Raw genomic sequence first — 23,652 nt, 5'->3', positions numbered from 1 at the left:
TTTGGATCGCCTCTGTACCCCAGCGCCTGGCACCCAGTAGACGCTCGGGAAACGTTTGCGGAATGAACACACGTCACCTGAGGTAGGGAGCTAAGCCCTTCCTCTCCTTCCAAAACCCAGAGCCCCAGGCAAAACTCGTAGCCCGGGAGCTCAAGCACTACTTGGCAGAGGGTTGAAATCCATTTCGCCCCTTTTGGAGATGCTGGGAGGGCGCCTCGCTTGGACGCGCCATCCTTGCGCGAGCGGCTCTGTTCAAAGCCCTTATTTTTCTGGTTTGCCGTGTGTTTACTTAAGCGTTTACAGGAGCAGGTGGGCTGCTAGGAGCAGGCTCAGAAACGGGATTGCCATTTCTATTTATTTTCTGCTTCCCCACCGCTGCGCTGGCAAGTCACAACACGGTTCCTGTCTTTGCGCACCAGAGGTTTGCGTTTCTTTACCTCCTACCCGGCGACGAGAGACACACGCAGTTCAGAAAAGTGCTCTCACGCGACCCGCCTCTGTGTCCCCGGTTGCGTGGACCGTCGCTCCCAGACTTAGGCACCCCCCCCCCCCCCCCCCGCAGGGCAAAGCAGATTAAATAAAGACAACCTCGCGCCTTTAATCCTTGACCGCAAACACTGGCGTTTTTGTGCCCCGGATTTCTGAAATTCTTGGCTCAGGGACCCAAGGCGGGGGGTGGAAGGGTGGACAACAGCTTGTAAAAAAAATAAATAAACTTCCTAAAGCAGAAATTCGAGCTCCTCCCCGCTTCCCGGTCCTCAGTGACACCTGGATTCCGGGGAAGGGGGACAAACACAGGAGGAGCGTCCCCAGGGGGTGGGGGCGCCCGGCGTCTGGCGTCTCAGGTCGGGAGCTGAGAGCCCAGCGAGTCCCCGCGCAGAGCCGAGTTTGCAGCGGGGCTGCCCCGCAGGACGCCCCTCCCCCTTCCCCGCGCGCATCTATTTAGAGCCCAGCCCCGGAGCCCAGGGGATTCTGGGACTTGTAGTTCCGCCCTGGAGCCCCAGGCGCCGGCACGACCTGGGACTCGGACTACATTGCCCAGGGAGCTTCCCGGCCTATATAAGCCGCCCGGAGCCGCTTCAAAGTGCAGTAACCATGTGGATGTTCTGCTGAAGCGTTTCCTCAAGCTTGCTGGGGTGGGAGGAGTGGAGGAGGAGGTGGTGGTGGAGGAGGAGGAGGCAGGGGGTGGAGAGAGAGAAAGCGCACGCCGAGAGGAGGTGTGGGTGTTCCGCTTCCATCCTAACGGAACGAGCTCCCTCTTCGCGGACATGGGATTACCCAGCGGCTGCTAGCCCCTCTCCTCGTCCTGCTCCCCCAAATCGGCGTGGCTCCCTGGGCACCAAGGTAGAGGCTGGGGCCGGGCAGAGGGCGCGGGGAGTTGGCACTGGCTCCCGGGCGCAGAAGTTTTTGCCCCGCTTTCTGGGAGTTCTTGCATGCACTTGGCATGCATGTGGGGGTTCTTTTACAGCCGGCAGTTTATTTGGGGGGAGGTCTCATTTCAGGCTTTAAAAAAGCCCAGATGTCCTCCCCGGACTCCAGTGCCTGGCTTTGAGGGCTCCCCCATTCTGCACCGAAATGGCATTCCCCCAAGTTGGAAACTGTTGGAGCAGCTGCAGGAAATAGTTTTATTTTTTGGAGGGGGGGTTGGAGGGGGTGTCACAAGTGAGTCTGCTCGAGGAAGCAATCTTTCTAAAAATGTAGCCCGCTCAGCGCTGCATGGTTAGGAGAATAATGCATGCGTGGGGGCCCCCGTGGGGAGGTTTTTAAAAACGGAAGAAAACTGGGGGAGCGGTGAGGGCAGAAGTCTGGACGAAGCTCGTGCCCAATGAGGATGCGTGTTTCGAATACTTACGGTCCGCGCGGGGAATCAAGTGCTTTGGGATCTGCCGAACACTTCCCATAGACCCAGACTCATGCACGTTCGAAGTTTGTGCGTGGCCGGTCCCACTGGTCAGTTATGCACTGGAAAGAAAGAAGCGAAATTACCTGTAATTTTTGATCCCGCCAACCTTTCTGCCGAGTTGGGAGTGGGGAGGGTCTCTCCAGGGAAAGAGGCTAAAGAAGGTAGACACGTGGAATTTGGAGGAGCATTTCTGTTACAGACGCATAGAGTTTCATACTCAATGGTCTTTCTTTCTAAATATTTAGGAGCCGATTCGGAGGAGCAGGATTCACATTTCTGGCTGGGCGTGCTTTGGTAACAGAGTGCCTGACCTGGGTCAGGTGAGTGTGGAAGCCTGACTGTTGTAGTCAATAATGAGTTTTTGTTCTAGTCTGTTTAGTTCTCTAAGCAACCCTGGGGGTGGGGAGTAGGAAAAGACAAGGAAACTCCATGGCTCAGTCTTCAAAATTTGTCACTGCCTCTGGTGAGGACTTGAGGGAGCAGAGATCTAGAGGACAGCCCTGGTTTGCTTTTACTAAGAATTGAACCCAGGGGTGGCTTTACCACTGAGCCACATCCTCAGCCTTTTAAAAAACTTTTTATTTTGAGACAGGGTCTCCCTAAGTTGCTTAGGGTCTTGCTAAATTGCTGAGGCTGGCCTCAAACTTGGGAACCTCTTGCCTCAGCCTCCAAGTGGCTGGGATTACAGGCCTGTAGAAGTGAAACAGTGTTTTTGAGGGTGTAGGGTGGAGCTAAGAAGGGGTGACCCACTGCTGGCCTTAGATTCTGATGGATGCAGTGTATTTCATCTGCCAAGATCCGTAAGCAAAAATTTAATGCCTGTCTCTTTCAAAAACAGTCACTTTCTTTTTTCTTACTGTGAACATGTGTTTAATCAGAGTAGGTTGGATTGCAAGAAATGAAAGTGGTTGCTGGCAAACTGAAAGAATTAGAACTTTAAAATGGGAAGTTAGTTCTTAAAGAATAAGATAGTGGCATCAGGCCTTGACTGAAGCTACCTGCATGTCAAGGAATCTGTTGTCTCTACTGTTTTGGTGCTTCCTGTGGGATAGGAGCCGAGGGCAGCGTTTATCTGTAAACACAACAGCTCCTATTTTTTCCCCAAAATGGTCAGACTGCACTTCAGGAGAGGGAGGTCTCAATGGGTGCACATACATCCCCATTGCTGCAGATTTGGCTGTCAAAAGTTTTTTCTTCTGAAATGGTCAAGGAGCAGGGTAAACAACAGGGCTGTGGGGGTGGGGGGCCGAGGGCTGCTGGGTCTTGGTAACTTCTTTAACATTCTAAATATTTAGCTGTTCCCTGGGCTACAATCTTTGGGCTTTTCTAATTAGAAAATAAAAGCCAGACGCTTCATTATAGCAGTATAATGCTTTTGTTTCCTGTTGATAAGATCCTCAGGGTGCTGGTGGAGTGAGAGGCATTTGGATGTGTGAGGTCAAGTTCATTGGTGGAGTTTAATTGACTTTCATGACTGAGCAAGAGCTCGTAGGGCCGAAGTGGAGGTAGAGTTCTTCCCTGCAGAGTGCGGTGCAGGCAGGGAGAAACTGGTCCACAGACTCTGCACTACTAGATTGCTAACGTGTCGAGACTGGCACTTCAAGTTCTTGTAAGCCAGATGCAGGGTTACTTGTGCTGTGGCTGTATTATGTATCATATATCTTTACCTGTACCTTTGAGCCAGGTATATAAAGAAAGGTGCAGAGAGTGAAATCACTCGGAAGCAGCATGTGACCCCAGGGCATTGGTACTGTACTGCAGGAAGGGTCAAACGGAAGTAAACAGACTGCTGTTCATGAAATGACTCTTCTGTGCCATGATGATGAACTAACTATACTTGGTATAAGAAGGAGGTGATGGGGTCAGAAGAGTGGATATTTGAGAAGGCCTTCAATGGTGGGCAAGTTCATTTGGAAAACTGTAAATGGAAAGTCTGAATTAGAGTACCACACAACATCACCAGGAATATTGTCTACATTCAGCATTAGACTCCTCTGGTATACCCGAGGTACAATGTTGGTTTGGGGTTGTTTTCTTTCTTCCTTTCTTTCTTTCTTTTTTTTTTTTTTTTTTTTTTTTTTGTGGTGCTGGGATTGTACCTAGGGCCTCTCACATGCTAGGCAAGTGCTCTACCACTGAGCTACATCCCCGACCCTTTTTATTTTGAGACAAGTTCTCACTCAGTTGCCTAGGCTGGCCTGGAACTTGAAATCCCTCTGCGTTAGCCTCCCTACTCACTGGGATTACTGTGCCCAGCTGAACTACATATGGATGACTTGCCTCAAGGTGTCCAAGCAGGTTGAAAGGGTCAGGTGTTTCTCCATGTGGAGAATTTGAGAGTTTAAACTGCATTTAGTCTGATCTGTTAGATGCTGGTCATTTCTCCTGCACCCTCCAGTTTGACTTACCCAGTTGTACAGAAGATTTCAGTGTTTCATCTCTTTCTTTCAAGCGTGTTTATGTGTGCATGTGAGTGTGCACGTTGAAAGAACAACCAGCTCTTGGACTAATTCAGGGCAGAACATGAAATCCTATCAAGATTTTCTTTATCACGCTGGGAAAGTTCGTCATGTTCCAGATTAATTATTCTAGCCTCCACATCAAGTCCCCTGCAAGTCTTTAGAGCTTGACGGTAGCATTATCCATTTGAAATAAAGTGGGTGTTTTTTGGAGGGAAACGTCTTTTTTAAATTTTTTGGTGCTGGGGCATCGAACCCTGGGCCTCAGGCATGGCAGGCAAGTGCTCTGCCGTTGAGCTAAATCCCCAGCCTGAGCATCTTCTTTTGGAGACTGAGAGATGGAGTGGTCTCTTGGAGAACAGAGTAGTTCTACTAGAGAGATCTGATGTCAGGCCGGGGTTATAGCTCAGTGGTAGGGCGCTCACCTACCTCGTGTGAGGCACTGGGTTCGATCCTCAGTACCACCTTAAAAATAAAAAATAAATAAAGGTATTGTGTCCATCTACAACTAAATATAAATATACATACATATATGTATGTATGTATGTATGTATGTATATATATATATATTTATTTATTTATTTTTAAAGATCTGTTGTCTTTTCCCTTGAAGTATTTTCATCTGAGGAAGAGCTGGGGAAGAGACTGACTCTGCCTCTCAGCCACTGGAATATGACCCACTGACTTCCAGAGAAAAATCTCATGTGGTTCTTTAGCTCATATTTATAATGAGCTCATGGAAATTCTGTCTGATTTTTTTTTTTTTTTTTCACAAGCAGCTCTTAAAAAACAAACCACATGAAACAACAAACACCAAATATGAACAACAGGGGAAAAAAATTTAAAAAGTAGGCCTGAAGTTAGTTTTCCAGGTCAAGCTGTCCTTGGATATGTCTAATTAAGGAGTCTACACAAGGCCACTGTCCCATCTCTTTTGCTGTTGGTTTGAGCTTTTAAAATAAAACAGATTGCACTTGCAGGCTTTCTATTAACTAAAAGCGCATGTGATTTTTTTTTTTTTTTTAGTTCATTTTTGCTGTTTTAAGTTTTTGTGGGTCCCTTTCGATGAATGTGATTAGGCTCACGGTGACACAAAGGATGTAACTTTTTTAACTCCCAGTTGTCACCACATTGGTGGTTCCCAGATGATTGCTAATGAGGATGAGCCAAATAAACTTTGAGAGTCCTGCCAACTGGGTAGAGTTTAATGAGTGGGGTGTGATGAATCTATTTAACAGACTCAAGCGCCTGTTAAAGTCATTGTGATTCAAGCATTTTATTTGTTCAACAGGTGTCTTGTGCAGCTACCGTGTGCAAACGCTGTTGTGGGGATACAGCAGTGAGAAAACAGTCCTGTGCCTTAGGTTAAGTTTTAGTTGGGGAGAAGCAATCAATTTAAATGAGCAGGTAATCGAGTGTGATGGGTTTTAAGTTCTATGAAGAAAAATAAGACAAATTAGGGAAGGGAAGCAGAAAATAACAAGTGTTGTCAAGCATGTAGGCAATTGGAACGTGGCTCGCTGGGATGCAAAGTGGCGCAGCTTCCATGGAAAACAGAATAGTGGGTCCTCAAAGAAGCCGATTACATAGATTACTGTGGGATCTGGCACTTCCACTTATAAGACTCTAAAAGAATTGAAAACAGGGAGTTGAGTAGTATCTCTACACCCTCATCAATAGCGGTTTTATTCATAGTAGCCAAAAGGTGGAAACAACCCAAGGGTCTATTGATAGATGAAGGGATGAACAAAATGTGTATGTATGTAGTAGAATATTATTTAACCTATTATGCATGCCACAATATGGACAAACCTTGAAGACATGAATTAAGCCAGATACAAAAGGACACATACTGTATGATCTTCCTTATCTGAGGTACCTAGAAAGGTTGGATTCACAGAACCAGAATGAGTGCTGATTGGGAGTGGAGGGGGCAGTATAGAGGGAAGGAGGGAGTTTCTTTAGTGGATACAGAGTTTCAGTTTGGAAAAATGATAAAGTTGTGGAAATGGGTGGAGGTGATGGTTGCACAATACTGTGAATGCACCACAGAGTTGTAATCCTTAAAAGGGGTAAATTAATGTTATGTGTACATTACCACAAAAACAAAATAATAGCAGCAAAGTGGGATAAGGCAGGGCCAGCTAAGGGACTTAGCTGCTAAGGTGCTAGGGATTGGGATCAGAAAGGGCTACTTACCGTGGTGATGTGTGAGCAGAGATTTGTTGAAGGAAGTGAGCCAGTGAACCATGGAGATATCTTGGAAAAGGGATACTTGTAAGTCTAGGCAGCCAGTGCAAAGGCCCTGCAACAGGAGCCAGTGGGACCTGCTGGAGTCAGCGCAAGGAGGTCAGGGCAACCACAGCTCAGGGAGAGGGCCAGGTGTTGGGGTGGGCAGGTGAGTCAAGGTCCCTGTTGAGAGGGCCAGATTCCACAGGTCACCAGTGATTTCCTGAGGACTTCTGGACCCTGAAAGAATTCCAGTATGGTTTTCCACATCACCGGATTTCGCATCCTTTCCAAAGAGACTCTGGCGAGGCTGGCAAGATCACATGCCAGATGGGAAACCCAGACTTCGAGATCGCCTGGTTACTCACATGACTTACCTGGGATTGAAATTCAGTTCAGCAGGAAAGGAATCCTCTTCGATCCATAGGAAAACCTGCATTTGGTTTGCACCAAATGCTAAGAATCTAACAGTAACACTGAGGTTCCAGCACAAGTCTTGTGTGCCCTCCTGCCATCTGTCCGCTCTCATTGTAAGGGGGTTACAAGATGAAGATGGTGCTCTCCAGCATTCCTGGGGAATAAGAAGCTCCACATCAGTGATTCTTCCTTGTAACCCAAGTGGGCATCTCCATAAGGGCGAACCTCAGACGTGGTTAGTTATTAGGGACGATGCACCTATTTATTGTAGTAAAACATGGGGGAGATAAGCGACAAAACAGTTCCAACCATCCAAGGTTAGGTTCCTGGTTTTCCCCCTATTATACATATGTAGCAATTATGTGTGGGTTTCAGTTTCATAAAAAGGGACTCATACAGTAGCTTCCATATGATAACTTACCTTCTGCACCTAGGACATTTCAAACACCTTTTTTTTTTTTAATTAAAAATCATAAATTTACATAGGGCAATGTTGTTTGATTCATTCTGTTATTTTTTTCCCTTCCCCCCCACCCCTCCCACCCCTCTTTTCCCTCTATACAGTCCTTCCTTCCTCCATTCTTACCACCCTTCTTATCCCTAACCCTAGACCTAACCCTAACCCCTAACCCTAATGCTAACCCCTCCTACCCCCCATTATATGTCCTCATCTGCTTATCAGTGAGATTGTTCGTCCTTTAGTTTTTTGAGATTGGCTTATCTCACTTAGCATGATATTCTCCAATTTCATCCATTTGCCTGAAAATGCCATAATTTTATCATTCTTCACGGTGGAATAATATTCCATTGTATATATATGCCACAGTTTCTTTATCCATTCATCAACTGAAGGGCATCTAGGTTGGTTCCACAATCTGGCTATGGTGAATTGAGCAGCTATGAACATTGATGTGGCTGTATCTCTGTAGTGTGCTGATTTTAAGTTGAACACCTTCTTAATAGACATCTGTGAGTTCATTTTTCCCAAAATATCTGTCCCTTTGATGGGATTTCATCTGAGTAATGGCAGGTATGGAATCAGCAGGGTAAAAAAAATACATCATTCAGATTCATCACTGTCACAGAGTCCAGCTTTCCTCACTTGGCTTATTCTCTTCTTTTAAGAAGAATAATTGGAAGATAAAACATTATTTACATGTTACCTGTCTTATTGCAGAGGTCAAGGCTATATTAAGTATCACATTTCTCATTTGTTCGAGTAACCTAATTCTGTAAGGTAGTACCGGGAACTCTTTCCTGGTTGCTTGCACTTAAAAAGAAAGCTTGACCATGGAAGATTTCAGATATGTACCAATAACTAGCAGTCTTAGTATAATGAACCCTTTTATTCATTATGTATCCTGTACCCTCAGCCATGATCTATTGATGACCCGTCTTGTTCTGCTCATATCTTCAGATTTTCCTTGAGTCTTGGATTACTTTGAAGCACACCCAGACACACCAGTTCATCTGTATTTTAGGAGGAAACTTTAAGATTGATAGTCTTTATGTAGACATAAAGAAATGCTGAAAAAACCTACAGTTGTTCCCTCCTCCATTTGCTAATGAGGTCCTGCCTTGCTTCGTGTCCTAGCTCAGAGGAGATCTCAAGACCAATTTTAACTGTACTTGTAACTTAGTTAAAATTACAATTAATTTCAAATCAGACTTCTTGGGATTATATATAATTATGTATATAAATGCATATACTCTCAGCACCTAGCAGTTTGAATTAATACCTAAGTAGATAAGTTGGAAATGGTGATTTCAGTCTATGTATTTTCTCTGCACCTTGTTTTTTTCCTGTGCATTTTGTGGTGGTGGATGGAGAAATTGGGTTTTGTATTTCCTTGTAGTTTAGATTTGCCGAGTGCATTGGTGTGATTTAGCATGCTCCTCTGTCCCCTGTATTTGTCGTGATTTGGTGGTTAGATGTGGAGGCGTTGTCAGACAGGTCTGGTTTCTTTCCTTGGTGAGGTTCACTCAGGAATGATGTCACATTCTCTCATAATGGATGTCTCTCTCCTCTTTCGATGGTGGTGACTGCTCATGGCCTTAATCCACTAGTTTATTTCAAGTTATAAAACTCCTCACTCTTACTTTCACTTTTTTCTTTATTACTTAAAATTCTTGTATAAAAATAAATTTTTGGCTGGTGCAGTAGCGCACACCTGTAATCCCAGCAGCTCAGGAAGCTGAAGCAGGAGGATTATGAGTTCAGACCAGCCTCAGTAACTTAGCAAGAACCTAAGCAACTAAGCAAGACCCTGTCTCTAAATAAAATATTTTAAAAAAGTGCCGGGGAAACCTAGAGAATCAGCCTGAGGGGACTGGGAGAAAAAATTGACATAGTGAGCAAGGAACAAATTCTAGCCAGAAACCCATGCTCCGAGGGTCCCTCTTTCTTCATCTTTCCGTCAGTGGCTTTGGATTGACCCTTCCATCTCCCATGGGGGCAGAATTCTATGAGCACGATTCACGGATCTTTCCCTCAGTTTTACATGCTAATAGTGGATAACAATCTTGAATCTCTCAGCATCTCTTCCATTAAATTGGAATTGCTTTCTCATAGTTTATATTAGAAAGATGTCCAATATACTAAAGCAAACCAGAAAAAAAAAAAAAAAAAAAAAAAAAAGTGCCAGGGATGTGGCTCAGTGCTTAAGTACTCCCTGGGTTCAATCTGTGGTAACAACAAAAATAATAATTTTTTAAAAATAAATTTTCTCCACTTAGTTTTTGGTTTCTCCAGGGTAGAGTTCATATAGGAAAGACAAGATCACTGCTAAGTCTCTTTTTTAAAAGTTATTTTTTAAAATATGTTTTTTTTAGTTGTAGATGGACACAATACCTTTATTTACTTTATTTTTGTGGCGCTGAGGATTGAACCTAGTGCCTCACACATGCTAGGCAAGCGCTCCACCACTGAGCCACAACCCCAGCCCACATCCCAGCCCTTTTTACTTTTTATTTTGAAACAGGGTCTTGCTAAGTTGCTGTGGCTGGCCTCAAACTTGTGAACTTGTGATTGTCCTGCCTCAGCCTCCCGAGTGGCTGGGATCCAGTGTGTAATTACCATGATTGAAGTTGACATTATTTGTCCTTGGTCAGTGAGAGAGATGTTATTCAGATTGGTTCCTGAGACTTGGACGTAGCCCGAGAGGTCTTCAGTTCCTTTCTTGCTCTGTGTATGACAAGCTATTCCAGGTTCCATCTTTTGTATTTCTCAAATCAGCCATTTCATTAAGGAGCCCTTGTCTTTTAAGAGAGAAATGGTATTTAGAGACCTCTGTTTATCTGAGAGTGCAGACTCAAATATACACCTAGTATGTTTGCACTGATGAGGTTGATAAGGCAGAGATTCTTAAAAATAATGTTATATGTTATACATTAAAAAAAAAAAAACTGAGCTGGGCATGGTGGTGCACATGTGTAATCCTAGTGGCTTGGGTGACTGAGGCAGGAGGGTCCCAAGTTGGAGGCCAGCCTCGGCAACTAAGTGAGGCCCTAAGCAACTTAGCGAGACTCTGAAAATAAATAAGTTAAAGTTAATAAATAGTTTATAAATAAGTTAAATAAGTTAATAAATAGTTAATAAATAAAGTTAATAAATAGTTAATAAATAAGTTAAATAAGTGAAGAAAAACCTGAATTCTTTTTCTTTGTAACTCCTGGGCTCAAGTGACCCTCTTTCCTTAGCCTCCCAGGTAGCGGGGACTATTGGAAGTGTTCCATTATGCTGGCAAAACCTGAACATTTTTAATGAAGACATTTCTACAGTGCATTTGATATACCCTTGCCATTTGCAAAGAATTCTGAACATAATCTTAACTTATTAATCAGCCTGAGTTTTAGCAGGAATGTTACCCTTGTTCTACATCCTTGTTTTTCTAACTGTGTGACAATTTGTTGAAAAGTGGGGAAATCACTTGCATGGGTCTTGATTGACTTTTTTTTTTAAAGTGAATTAGATAGAATAGAGAATATCAAAGTGTGCTGTGTTGATCCAGGTTGAATATTCTTATCTGAAATGCTTGGAACCAGAAGTGTTTCAGATTTCTGGTTCTGGAGTACTTGCGTATGTCTAATGAGCTATACTTGGGGATGGAACCCACATTGTAAAATGAAATTCATTCATTTATGCCCCTTATGCACATAGCCTGAAGGTAATTTTTTGCAATATTTTAAATAATTTTGTGTATGAGACTCTGTTCCATGGCGTGGAATTTTCCAGTTGAGGCATCCTTTCATCGCTTGAACGATTTTGAATTTTGGAGCATTTCAGATTTGGGCTGAAAGGTACTCAACTTGTACTTCTAAAAGCACGGTATACATTGCCACAAAATATTCTCCCCCATCCCTTTTCTGTCTCACACGGTGAACATCGGGTGTTAATTTCAGTGTTTTTTCTAACTGTGGATTGCAGTCAAAAGTTCAAGAAACATGGTCCTCCATCTGTCCTCCTCACAGTGCCATCCCGGGAACCACCCCTGGCTCTCGCTCATGAGCTTGTCAGCTGTTGCAGACTCAGGCCTCTCCGATCAGAGCTCGAGGTCTCAGGGAGGTCTCCAGGTGCCAAGTTCACGCTTGAGAGGCTGTGCTGGAGGATGCTCGCCCTGGGCTTTTCAGGACTTCTTTTTATAGTTCCTTTGTTTTTTTTTTTTTTCTTTTCAGGGCTATCTCTCACCTATTGTCACTGACCTTTGAACTTCCCCAGCTACCTCATTTTCAGAGAAGTGGAAAGGTAGCCCAAAGCACAGGCCTAAGGTGAAACTAAGCAGCGTTGCCAGGATTCTCCCTGACAAAATGGAAACTTCATTGCTTCCCTGTAGTGATGCTCTCAGTGGCCGTTCAGGTAGATGTAGAAAGATACCCAAAGCTACCTGGAGAGCCTGCAAGGGGGTGAAATCGCACACGCCTATATACACAGCAACAAATCAGCTAGCTGCATTGTAACCTGCTGTTTTCAGATACCTTGAGGAATTGAAGCTTGATGTTTTAGGCCCTGTCTTATCAGCCCAATTTCTGGACAGCTTGGTGCTGTGTTACTTACTCATCAGAAATATCTGAACTTGCAAAAAAAATTATCACTTGCCTCCAAGTTTCTTGGTGGTTATTTGCATATCACGAGGAACTTTTAATCTAGGAAGTGATTTCGTTTTGCAAAACCAGCTAAGAAGCATTCCAGGCACCTATTTCTGAACAGAGAAAGCTGATGCAACACCCAGACGCCCAGACTTACAGACGTTCACCTGTGTGCCTTGTGTATGTGTGTGCGCATGCACAGTCTGCCCGCTCTGTCCTTCCACACTCTCTCTAGATGCCCCTTGCCCGTATCCTCGTATTTATTAGGATGCAGCAGATGATTTCTCTAAGAAATTTCCTGATACTTGAACATCTTTCTAATCACTTGAAATTCCATGGCAATTGATCTCGATCTCTATCTCTTTTTCTCACAGACCCCCCCCTTTTTTTTTTTAAATCCACAAGAGTAGCTAGTACATAGAAAGTACTAATAAAAATATTTGTTGAATGAAGTAAATATTATTATTATTTTTTTTATACTGAGGATTGAACCCAGGGGCACTTTGTCACTGAGCTATACCCTCAATCCTTTCTTAAATTTTGAGACAGGGTCTCACTAAGTTGCTTAGGACCTTGCCCAGTTTCTGAGGCTGACCTCGAACATGGTATCCTCCTGCCTCAGCCTCCAGTACTGGGCGATAAAGTGATTTATATACCCGTTTTATCTCCTTTTGAAGATTGTAGGCTGTTTCTCAGAAGATCTGATATTTTCTACCTTTCTGCTGATGAAGTATTTCCTTGAATTGGCATTTGGCTTTCAAAAGCCTCTCTGGTATGGATGGCAACGTGGGGACCAGGTGGAATTGTCTTAAGCTGTTCTTTTCGATGTCTTTTTGAGATGTTGCTCTGTACAGTCCCCCATGTGTGACTTGGGGAGTTGTCAGTGTTCATAGTGGGGGAGGGAGGAAGTAGTGGGACTGGTATCGCCCTGCTGGGCTGCAGGACCGAGGCTCCTGGGCCCCTGCGTCAAGTGCTTCTCGGGTACAGGCAAAACAAGAACATCTGTGCGTCTGTTTCCTCCTCTTAGACAAGGTACAAAAATACCTGCTTCGGGTCATTGCTGCCAAGTCGTATAGTGATGAATGCTTGCAGAAGACCTTAGAGGAAAGAACAGAGACAGCTAAACCTGTGCGCCAGAGCAGTGGCTCTCAACCAGGGCGGCAGTTTTGCCTTCCAGGGGACGTTTGGCATTGTGGGGAGGCTTTCCGTGGCCCCCTCTGTGGGGCTGGGTGGAGCTCTGCTGGCATCCAGCAGGTAAAGGCCAGAGATGCTGCTCAACACACTTCAGTGCACAGGACGGTTCCCCACCACCAAGAACTCTGGGCTTCAAAGTGTCAATGGGGCCGGGGTTGAGAGACTGTCCTGGAGTCAGTTTCCCAGGCTTAGTGAGACTTTTATCTTTTTGAGGACATTGACCTAATCGGATTTACTGGCTTTTTGTGGTTTAGGCAGAAGGGATCTCCTTAGATTGGGATGGACTTAAGCTTTTTTTTTTTCTTTTTCTTTTTCTTTTTTTTTGTGATATTGGGGATTAAACCCAGGAGCGCTTTACCACTGAGCAACATCCTGGACTCTTTTTGTTTTTTGTTTTGAGATGGTCTCTCACTGAGTTGCTGAGGCTGTCCTCAAACTTGCCATCCTCCCTCTTCAACCTCCTGAATAGCTGAGACTATAGACATGCACCACTGTGCCTGGCTCTTGAAGCAAAAAATAAACTCCCTCTTCCTACCTCCCACACGCACTGGCCTTGGTGTGTGGAGTCCTGTGGTATTGGACCAGCTCTCACCACTAATGAGCTGTGTGACCTCTAAGAAATCACTGGACCTCGGGTTGCTTGCTTGGTTGTTTTTTCCACCTATAAAATGAGGAATTTTGGCTAAATGCTGTCTACCTACCAAATCTGAAGTTCTCTTACTGACCAATTTTGAGCTTTTGATTGGCTTCTCTTACTTTAGTTCTAAGAAATAAGAACAGATGTCAGTTTTGGCATCTTTTTAAAGGAATAGCTTCTTGTGGAAGGTGTACCTGTTATGAGAATAGACTATTGAGCAGACGTGTATGTGAAGAACAGTAGCTCTGTGTGTGTGTGTGCGTGTGTGTGTGTGTTTATAATGAGCCACATTTAAGGTAGAGAATCGTTCTAAACTTGAAATTTACAGTTGCTGTTTCTGAGATTGTCACCAAGGGCCCTGCTTAAAGTTGAAACTTCTGACTTCCTTTCGGACTGGCTGAAAACGAAAGCAGACTGATGTGAACCCCGAGCCAAGCGGTGTTCACCATAGAATCAATTTTGTCATGTTGGGGACAGGCTGTGTTCCTGAGGATGTTCTGATTGGCAGCTAACGGGACCAGAAGGCCCAGGAGGGGGCTGCGGGTGGATGTGTGTGGTGAGAAGAGGGTGACATGGTGTCCAGCCCAAAAATGTCCCGCTGCTGATCCTCAGTTCATAAAGCAGATGATATCGCCAAGCATCTTCACGCAAAGGAAGTTCTGAAATTAACCCCGAAAGTGCCCAGCCCGAGGCAGATGCTGTCATAAAGAAAACCTTCCTCTCCCTCTTGGAAGAGTGGAGCGTGAGTGTGTTGGGTTTGCTCTCCCCTGTATTTACAGCTTATGACCATATATGTACCTGGGCGAGGGCGACTTAAGGAGACTCCTGCTCCTCCAGAGGGAGGCTCCCTGGCCTCTTCCCGGGAGATTGGTCAGTTGCCAGCGGCTCTTCCTTCTTCTGGCAGACCTCATGGCCTGCCTGCTCTGCCCATTGTGAACCCGCCCCAGTGGGGGATGCTCGACCCAAAAGTGGAGCGTCACCTCTTAGCGTCGGTCCTTATCTGTAGTTCTGGGGGCCAGCTGCCTGACAGCCTTGGGATCACTGGGTACTTTTGGTCCTTTGTACCTACGCCCCTCTCTGTGATTTCTAATGTCAAAGGAACCTTTTTGATTTTGTTATTTTTAACACAAGCAGTAATAAAACCAGCACTAGAGGACTCTGACAAGGGCCCTTTGTGTTTCGGAGGATGTTTTAGCATGGATATGCCAAGGCAGAGCAGGGAAGCTGATGGATTTCGCTAGCTACGTTTTTCCACAGAGGAAAGACTGTCCACCTGGCTTGTACCTGGGGGCCAGGTGGCAGAGCAGCTGAGTGGGATGCAGACATCTGTTCCTCACCTGGCTGTGCTTTGGTGGCTCTGGGTCTGTTAGGACTAGTGAGGAGAACATTCCAGCTGAATGCATCTTTTAATGGGTCCCTTTCCTGCTTCTACCCACTTGGACTTGATGGTTTGTAGAGATGATCCTCAACTGATGGGGAACCCTGAGAAGTTTGGGAAGAGCAGCTTATGAGCGCAGAAGACAGCAGGTTACAACTTAGGGTGGCGGTGGCCACGAGGACCCTGCTCTGCTGGACTTCCTGTGTGCCGAATAATTTGCTCTCATTTAACCCCCAGTGTAACCTCGGGAGGCCGCTCCTCATCATCTCCATTTTATAGCAGAGAAGTTAACTACCAGAAAGAAAGCATCTCGGTCAAGGCTACGAACTTCCCATCTCTCTTAGAATAAAAGGAAACGTGTTTAGCGAGCACAAGGCGCTGGGCACCATCTCCAGCACAGAGCAGTAAAATGAGATGGCAAGCATTTCCAACCTTTTTATGTTGCCTGGTGAAGTCCTCTGGCCCTGGCTTCCCCCTTCTCTGACCTTACTTTGTATCATCTTGCTTTCTTCATCAATTTTATGACTGTGGCTGACTTTTTCTTGAACTTGCCAAGATCTTGCAAAGGCTCTGCCTTTGGTCCTCCAGACTAGCTGTATGCTCTGTTCACAATGCCCTTTTGCCTGAAAATTTAAAAAAAAAAATTTTTTTTTTTGCTTGACTTTCTCTGCTTTGACCTTCAGATCTTAGTCTAAATGTCTCATCTAGTTTTTGAGTTTTTTTTCCCCAACCAGCCAAAATTAAGTTGTCACTCAATCGTATCACCATGTTTTAATTTTTTGTATATACGTCTCATATCTGATTTGCCTTGCTTGTTTTATCTAGTTTATTTGCTGCCTGTCTGCCTTCACTAGTATCAGGAGGGCAGGGACCTTGCCTGGTTTTGTCCTGTATCTCTGACTACTGGAATAGTGACAGCATTTGGCAGATGTCAATGCACTTGTTGATAAAACAGAAGATTGAAGTTTCATATTGAACTAAACCCCTGGCTATTTAGTTTTATGTTTTGCATTTTCCTATAGTTATAGCCGATTTTTCCTATTTGAACACTGTGAGTCCTAAGCACTCAGCCATTGCCAGAGCAAATCCTAGAGGAATGTTCATAGCAGCATTTTTCAAACTTGTGGATCTCAGGACCTCTTCACATGATTAAAAACTATTGAGGAATCTCATAAAATATTAATTTTAGATTAGAAATTAACAACACTAGAACAACACTGAAAAACTCCCTGACCCGGTTAACTTAGTAACATTTTTTAATGAAAAATAATATTTAAAAAAAGTTTGAGATGAGTGACATCATTTTTACATTTTTGCAAATTGTTCTAAGGTCTGGCTTAATGAAGAATTCACCCAGTGTGTATCTGCATCTGCTTTCAGTCTGTCATGACATAGTCTTGCAGCCCCTGGCTGCATATGTGTATATGTGTATATGTGTAAGACACTGAGCAAAAAGACAGGTAATGTCTTGGTATTATTATGAAACTAGTTTTGACCTTGAAATTCCCCTGAAAGAGTCCCAGGAAGCTAATGGAGAGCTATTGGCTCATGGCATAGATGGGTCTTTGGAAGGCTGGACAGCGGAATGGAACAGGTGAGAGAAGGAGAAGTCGAAGGCTTTAACGGCAGGATGCAGCTGAACGTCCCGACGTCTGGATATTGTATCAGATCTTTCTGTTCAGAAATAAATGCACAAGGAATACTTTTCAGCTGTTTTTGCAAAATTAAAAGAAATGACTTCCCAGCTAAATTTCTCCTAAAATACAAAGGAACACAGAGAACTTGGGTGCCTGTGATACTTGTCTTGTGCTCATCATTTTTCCAATAAGCAAAATCATACCAAGCAGCCCAGAGGTTCTGCAGTGGGAGGGGACGTGAGAAAATGATCAAGCATGGGTTTCTCGCCGTGTCTGAGAATAGCAGCTTCAAATGCAACTTCCTTGACAGCTCGTTGCTCTGCTGTCCTCCCTGGTTCTCCCTAGAGCTTTTGGTCTCAGGTGAGGTGGTTCCTTGTCTTGAAATGAGATCATCTCACAGCTTCTTTACACTTGGGTGTCCATCACGACTGGTATTGCAGGAATCCAGATGAAAACTCTACTAACAGGATGTAGACGCGACATTAGCCAGCTTGACTGTGTAAGAGGGGTGAATGATTACCATTCAGGCCTCTGGGGAGTGTGTCTTGGCTGATAATGACTTTCACTGAGAAGGTAATCGGACCATAAAGCACCCACGAGAAGCTTGGTCATCAGGATGGTGTGCAGATGTGGCAGCGAGTCCTTGGCACAGGACTCTTGTGCTTGGAAGGGCCTCATTGAAGGTGACCCTGTTGAGGGGACCCTCTGCCCAATTTCTGAAAGTCAGACTGCTCATCCGCAATGGCCAGGTGCTTCTTCTGAATTAAAGAAAGGAGGCTTGCCTTTCCTGATGGGTATCTGCAGGTCCATGGTTTTGTGGCCCAGGAGCTGGTATAAAGTCAACTTGTGATTTCTCACTTGTCTGTCCACCCTTGAAGATGAAGTGACACGTGATATCTTAGGTAACTTCTTAGTTAATGAAAGTGTTCTAATTTAGTCTCAGTTTCAGAAGTTCCTAACTTATAAATGCTGCATTGTGTGTAGGCGAAAGTTAAAAAGTTTTTTTTTTTTCTTAAGGAAAACGAATGTAATGCAACTGAAGTGTGTGCAGGAGAAATAAAAGATGGGGAAAATTACAATAAGTGAGTTTGCTGCCACCGTCAAAGCTTTTAGGGGGAAAAATATTTCCAAAACCTATCTGGAGCTATTTAAAATTAAATGAACATATTTCTTTTTCAGCAAGGCTGGGCTTCTGCCCTGTTTTAACACCAAAGTGGGAAAGAGTTCTAAATAATTGAATTATTTAGAATTGATAATTCTAAATAATTGAATTATATAGAATTGATAATTCTAAATAATTGAATTATCGTCCCTTTGAAGATATTCCCACCTTCCCCACTCCCAGCAGGGGACCTGGTTTGATATTAGAATAGGGAGTTGAGTTGTGAATTTGGGTACCAAAAATCTACAGGACCTGGGCTGTGCCGTCCAGGCCCAGCCTCCTCATAGACTTCCAGAGGATTGAAAGCTTATGGGGGTTCGTGTTATCTTCAAGTCTGTTTCCAGCAAGTAAGAAATGTGTAACAAGCCTAGGAATCGCCAGATAAAGGCAGAGGGGAGTGAAAACTTGGAAGCAACTATGTTTTCATTTCAATCTCATTCGAAAATACAAAAATGAACCCTTAGTAAGGGCCAAGCATGGCCTTGAGCACATTGTGTGTGTCGCTGATACCTCATAATAAACCTGGAGAGATGAAGGATTGCCCCCGCCCCCCGCCTTACATATAAGGGAGGTAAGGTTCAGAGAAGCTCTCTTAAGTTGTTTAAGGACACACAGCTGGTAAACGATGAAACTGAGAGTCACACTCAGTGTTTTAGTCTATGTCTCTATGTAGACACGCTTATCAGCATTCATAAGCCATTTTAGAAGAATGGAGGGGATGGCCAATGGGGATTGTGTTAGTCAGCTTTTCTTGGCTATGACTAAAATACCCTATGAGAACAACTTAAAGGGGGAGAAGTTTTATTTTGGCTTGTGGGTTTCAGAGGTTTAGTCCATGGTAGACCAACTCCATTGTTCTGGGCCCAAGGTGGAGCAGAGCATCATGGCGGAGGGTTGTGGTAGATTAGTGCTACTCTGCTCGTGGCAGACAGGAAGTAAGGGAGAAGGAAAGGGGCCCCAGGGGGACGAGCACCCTTCAAGGGCATGGCCCCCTGTGACCCACCTCCTCCAACCATGCCCCACCTGCCTACAGTCACCACCCGGGGAATTCAGACTAGGGTGGACCCATCAGTTACAGCTCTCACGGGCCAGTCACCACACCTCTGAGTTCTCCTTCATTAACAGCAGCCTTTAGAGGACACCCCATATCCAAATCATAGCAAGGATGGAAGTCAGAGTAGCTTCCCAGGGGTAAAATTTAAGAATTTTGTTTCTTGCTCCACTATTTCTCAGAAATTTGCTAAAAAAAAAAAAAAAAAAGGCCCATAGGCTTCTGTTCTCTTTCCTTGATTCCATGATGTAAACTTGGCTTTTAATTTGCTTTAGAAAACAGACTCCTGAAAAAAAAAAAAAGGCCTCAACTCACTTAGGCAGTGGATCAGCTGGCCCTGTACTTCCATTGAACTTGGGTGTGGCCACTTGCCTGGCGCAGGCGCTGTACGCCTTGCCTGGGGTTTGATGTCAGTCCTTGCCCTCCCGGGTTTGTAGTCAGTGGAGAAAAGTAGGTAAGTGAAGAAGTGAATAAGCCATGCTGGGACTGTGGTGGTGGGCCAGGGCGGGAGACCAGGTGCTATATAGAAAAGTGTGTCGCAGAGATGAAACCCAGGTTCAGGAATTCAGAGTGAGCTTCCTAGAGGTGGTGACATCAAACTGGGGCTGTAAAGATGAGCAGAAGTCAGGGGCAAGTGGCCTAGAAGGGAGAGAAAGCTGTCATGCAGCGGAGACAGCCTGTGCAAAGCCCAGGGGACAGAGAAGCATCTAGCATGGTGGGTGGGGGAGCGGCCTTGGAGGATAGAGCGAGGAAGAGAGTGCACGGAGAGATGAGGAGCAAGAGGCAGGCGGGGCCGGGTCATGCAAAGCCCAGAGATTTTGGAGAGTTTTAAACAGGGGAGTGACATGGTCTGATTGATGTCTCTAAAAGATCACGCTGGCTCTTATATGCAGAATAGATTTTGATGGCTTCAAAGAGATGAATAGGAAGGCTTTGTAGCATCCAGTTAAGAAATGATAGACTTGGGGGGAGGCGAGAAGGGATGACAAAGAACTGGAATGTTCAGCAATATGTGAAAGATTAAAATCAGTGAGATCGGATGGTGGGTTCAGCTTCTTCGACCTTTTATTTGACAGATATTGACAGAGCACCTACTGTGTGCCACCCTTTGGTGTTGGGGGATTTTTGTAGAAAGCAGATCCTTCACTGGATCTCTAAAATGAGCTGTGCTTTGAGCGTGTCAGGTCAGAATCCCACAAATATGAACCTGTAACTGCAGCTGGGCAGGGGTGATCCCCAGGTTGTGTAAGAGTGGGGTCTGTCTTCATTCGGGAGGCTGGGGGAGCGTGGCTGGTGGAAATGGCAGTTGACTTGAGATCTGAAGGGAGACTCAGATTTCACTAGAGCTAAGGGTAGGGGCAGGGATGAGAATGTTCTGGGCTCAAGAGAAGAACATGGGCAAAGGCCCCGTGGTAGCCATAAGGAGACAGGGGAGACTGGAGGTGTCATCAGGCCTTGGTGGTGGCAACGAGGAGGAAGAGGAAGAGTAGCTGAGCAGGCAGGGGGATGCTGTGGGCATCAGGAGCAGAACCCTGGTATCTGTGGGCTATGAGATACATTGACACATGGAGGTGGCCGGGGCCGACAGAGAGCGACACAGGTGGGGAAGCCCACCACCTTGCACTTTTGTTTGCCCAAGAGATCTGAGCATGTACTCTTTTTGCTCGCTGCTTAGGAACAGACTCCCATGTCCCTTATCCTTAAACATCACCCAGGGGGACCTTTCTCTGCAGAGCAAAGGAGAGCCCAGTCAGCAGGCAGCTTGGCTGCTGGGGCTACATGTGTGGGAGCCCCTCCCAAGTGCCCCACCTTCTGCTGCCCCGGCCAGGCCCCGCGAGAAGAATCCTATTTTAACAGGTGCTTCACCTTCCCAGAGGTAGTGGCCAGTGGCAGCTGTGTTCTCACAGTTGACGCTATACAGATAGCGCGTCCACCTCACGCAAGGTCCTTTGCTGAGTGCTTGGTGATGTATTGTAGCTGAACCTCAGGATGACCTGCTGGGATGGGTGCTGTTACTGTCCCTGATGTGCAGCTGGAGAAAGGGAGGCATAGGGTAGTTCTAGGAGTCACCTGAAATCCTGCAAGTGGGTAAGTGGCAGAGCTGGCGTTGGATGCAGTCACTTTAAAGCCGGAGCCTCAGTTCCTCTCTGCCATGGGATGAGAGGTTTGTCAAAGGATAGCTGAGTAGCCAGAGTTCTTGGAGGTGGCTGTCCTTTTGTGTGTTGGGGATCAGTAGGAATATTCCTATCAAGGTCAGGCACTGAACCAGAAGCTGAGTCCACCCAGAGGGGATGTTGTGTGGGGAGTGCACTGCTGGATGAGAGATGTCGTTGCGTGCCTTATAGAGTTCCTTCCAGTGTTTATTCTGCTATTCTGTATATTTTGCTAGACCGGCATCCTCTGCTAGGGAGTTGCATCTAATTCTGTGTTGTTCAGCTTTTTCCCATCAGGGGATTTAGGGAGGATGATTATCTTCCCTGGAGTAAAATACATCGTCAGGGGTCAGAGAGGAGATCATTTGTTAAAATACCCAGCTGACTCTGTATACAGGGGAGCCTCACCTTTATGAAGCTTAATGTTTGAAATTCTAGAATCTTCCACATTTCACTTTTTTTTTCTTGCTGAAAGAAAATATGTGACCTTGAGCACTGCACAGGGCCACCGTCCCAGGTCCTTTGCAAGCACCCTCTCCTCTTTTGCTCAATCACCCCCTTGAAGTAAGCATTATCCCCAAGGCAGAGGAGGAACGGGTGGACGGGTGGACTTGGGATGAGACATGAGACGGTGGTGAGCTGACAGTAACAGCTTGCTTACAGAGCACCAGGTGGCACTCCCGGACTGACCACCCGGCCGTTTTCTCGTGTATCAGAACTTGTTAGCCAAGCCCCCCGGGTGTCCCTAGGGTTGGAGGCACCACAGTAACGCAGCTCCATGGCAGGTTGGCTCTGTTTTTCTCCCTGTGTTCCCCAGCCACTTGTGCGAGTGACACCCAGGCCTGAACGCAGCTGCCACAGGCTTGCAGACACAAATGGTCCAGAATCAGATAGAGTCAGTCTCTCCCACCCAGCTTTGGAACAACAGGAAGTCCTCCTAAAGATTGCTCCCAGGCCCCTGCTTCCCACCTCTTCCCCTTTGACCCCAGAGGCCTGTTCTCCTGACTTTCCCGGCCTTTGTTTTCCTTCCTGGACATCACTGGTAATTGCGGCAGCCCCTCCCTCCCCTACCCTCCCTTAAAGGTAGGCCAGGGGAGACCTCCAGAGGTTTCCAGGGACACCTGTGCTTCTCTGCCTGGTCCTCAGCAAGGGGGATTATTGCCTGATTCCCTTGGGGAGGAATCTGTCTCCCACTGTTTTTGGTTGTTTTTTAATTGGGACCCCTGGCTGATTGCCTGATTGAGGACCATTCGCTGTGGGATGCGAGGGCCTGTGTTTTCAGGGGAAAATGTACAGTGTGGCTAAAGGTTACTCGTTCAATTATCTTGTCAACTTAATAAGCTTATTGGTTAGAGGGAAGATGCTTAATTTTTCCCTGTGACCTATGGAAATATTACATGGCCAAGGTAGAAAAATTAGGAAATGCCACAGTAGAAAAATCAGGAAACAGAATTGTGCATAAAGAGGAAAATTGGTCCATCGTAATCTCACCATTCAGGGAATAAGAAGAGCGAACAGTTTAGTCTGTGTTGTAGGGATTGTTGTTGAACACTTCATTTAAGAGCCAGACTTGGGTTCAAACCCTGGTCCTCCTGCTCGCTAATTTTATGTGCTTTGGGCATCTTACCCTCTGTACAGGTCAGTTGCCTGGCAGAAAATGAGGTAGTGGCCGTGCCTGTCCCGGGCTAAGGTCCTGAGGATCCAGTCAGGGAGCATTTGTGGGCACGAGAGTGCTTGGCCATTGTTAGCTCTAACGATCGGGAAGGGAAGTCACGCAGGATCTTGCTGTGGAAATTCAGTACCCAGGCATCTGTTGCCATTATCAGCTGCAGGCGACATCGGTGATGTCACACTTTGTCATTCCAGAATCCTGGCTTGTGTCTGCTTCTCCGCGGGAAGGGCCTAGTACCTTTCAGCGAGGTACCCAGATGGTGATGAGAGTTTCTAACACGGCAGCCTCTCCGCTCTTCCCTGGCCTGGTGCCCACTGGAGCTGAATGCCCATTCGAAAGGCAGACCTGAGAGCAGTGTCAGTCACCTTTGTCCTGCCCAGGCACTTACCTGCTCTTGGGCATCTGGCATCTCTCCCTTGCCCTTCTGGAAGGCTGGTGTGTGCAGACACAGATTTGGTCTGACTCAGAATTCAAACAGATGGTTTTCCAGTCATTAGTCCCAGGGCTGGGGATGTAACTCAGTAACAGAGCCCTTGCCTAGCATGCGCTAAGTCCTGGCTGGGTTCGTTCCCCAGCACTGGAAAGAAAAACCATTTTGTGCCTTCATTATACACGATACCGGGTTTTTGTTTTGTTTTGCTTAAAATACGTCACAATTGACCGGCGGTATCTCTC

At 45.7% G+C, this 23,652-nt stretch overlaps 1 protein-coding gene across 4 annotated transcripts in view; it reads left to right on the top strand.

Annotated features, from left to right (window-relative positions):
* Window positions 1-1,160: 1,160 nt before the first annotated feature.
* The window catches only part of ITPR1 (inositol 1,4,5-trisphosphate receptor type 1), a 314,683-nt gene continuing 292,191 nt past the window's right edge, over window positions 1,161-23,652 (top strand). For all 4 annotated transcript variants that reach the window (XM_079122175.1, XM_079122176.1, XM_079122174.1 and 1 more), the window contains exons 1-2: window positions 1,161-1,344; window positions 2,149-2,223. The gene's annotated coding sequence lies outside the window, so the exon portion shown is untranslated. The remainder of the gene's footprint in view (window positions 1,345-2,148; window positions 2,224-23,652) is intronic.

This window comes from Sciurus vulgaris (assembly GCF_902686455.1).
Source record: "Sciurus vulgaris genome assembly, chromosome: 19".
Lineage (NCBI taxonomy): Eukaryota > Metazoa > Chordata > Mammalia > Rodentia > Sciuridae > Sciurus > Sciurus vulgaris.
Note: the sequence above shows the minus strand (reverse complement) of the source record. Positions and strands in the feature narration are given on the sequence as shown.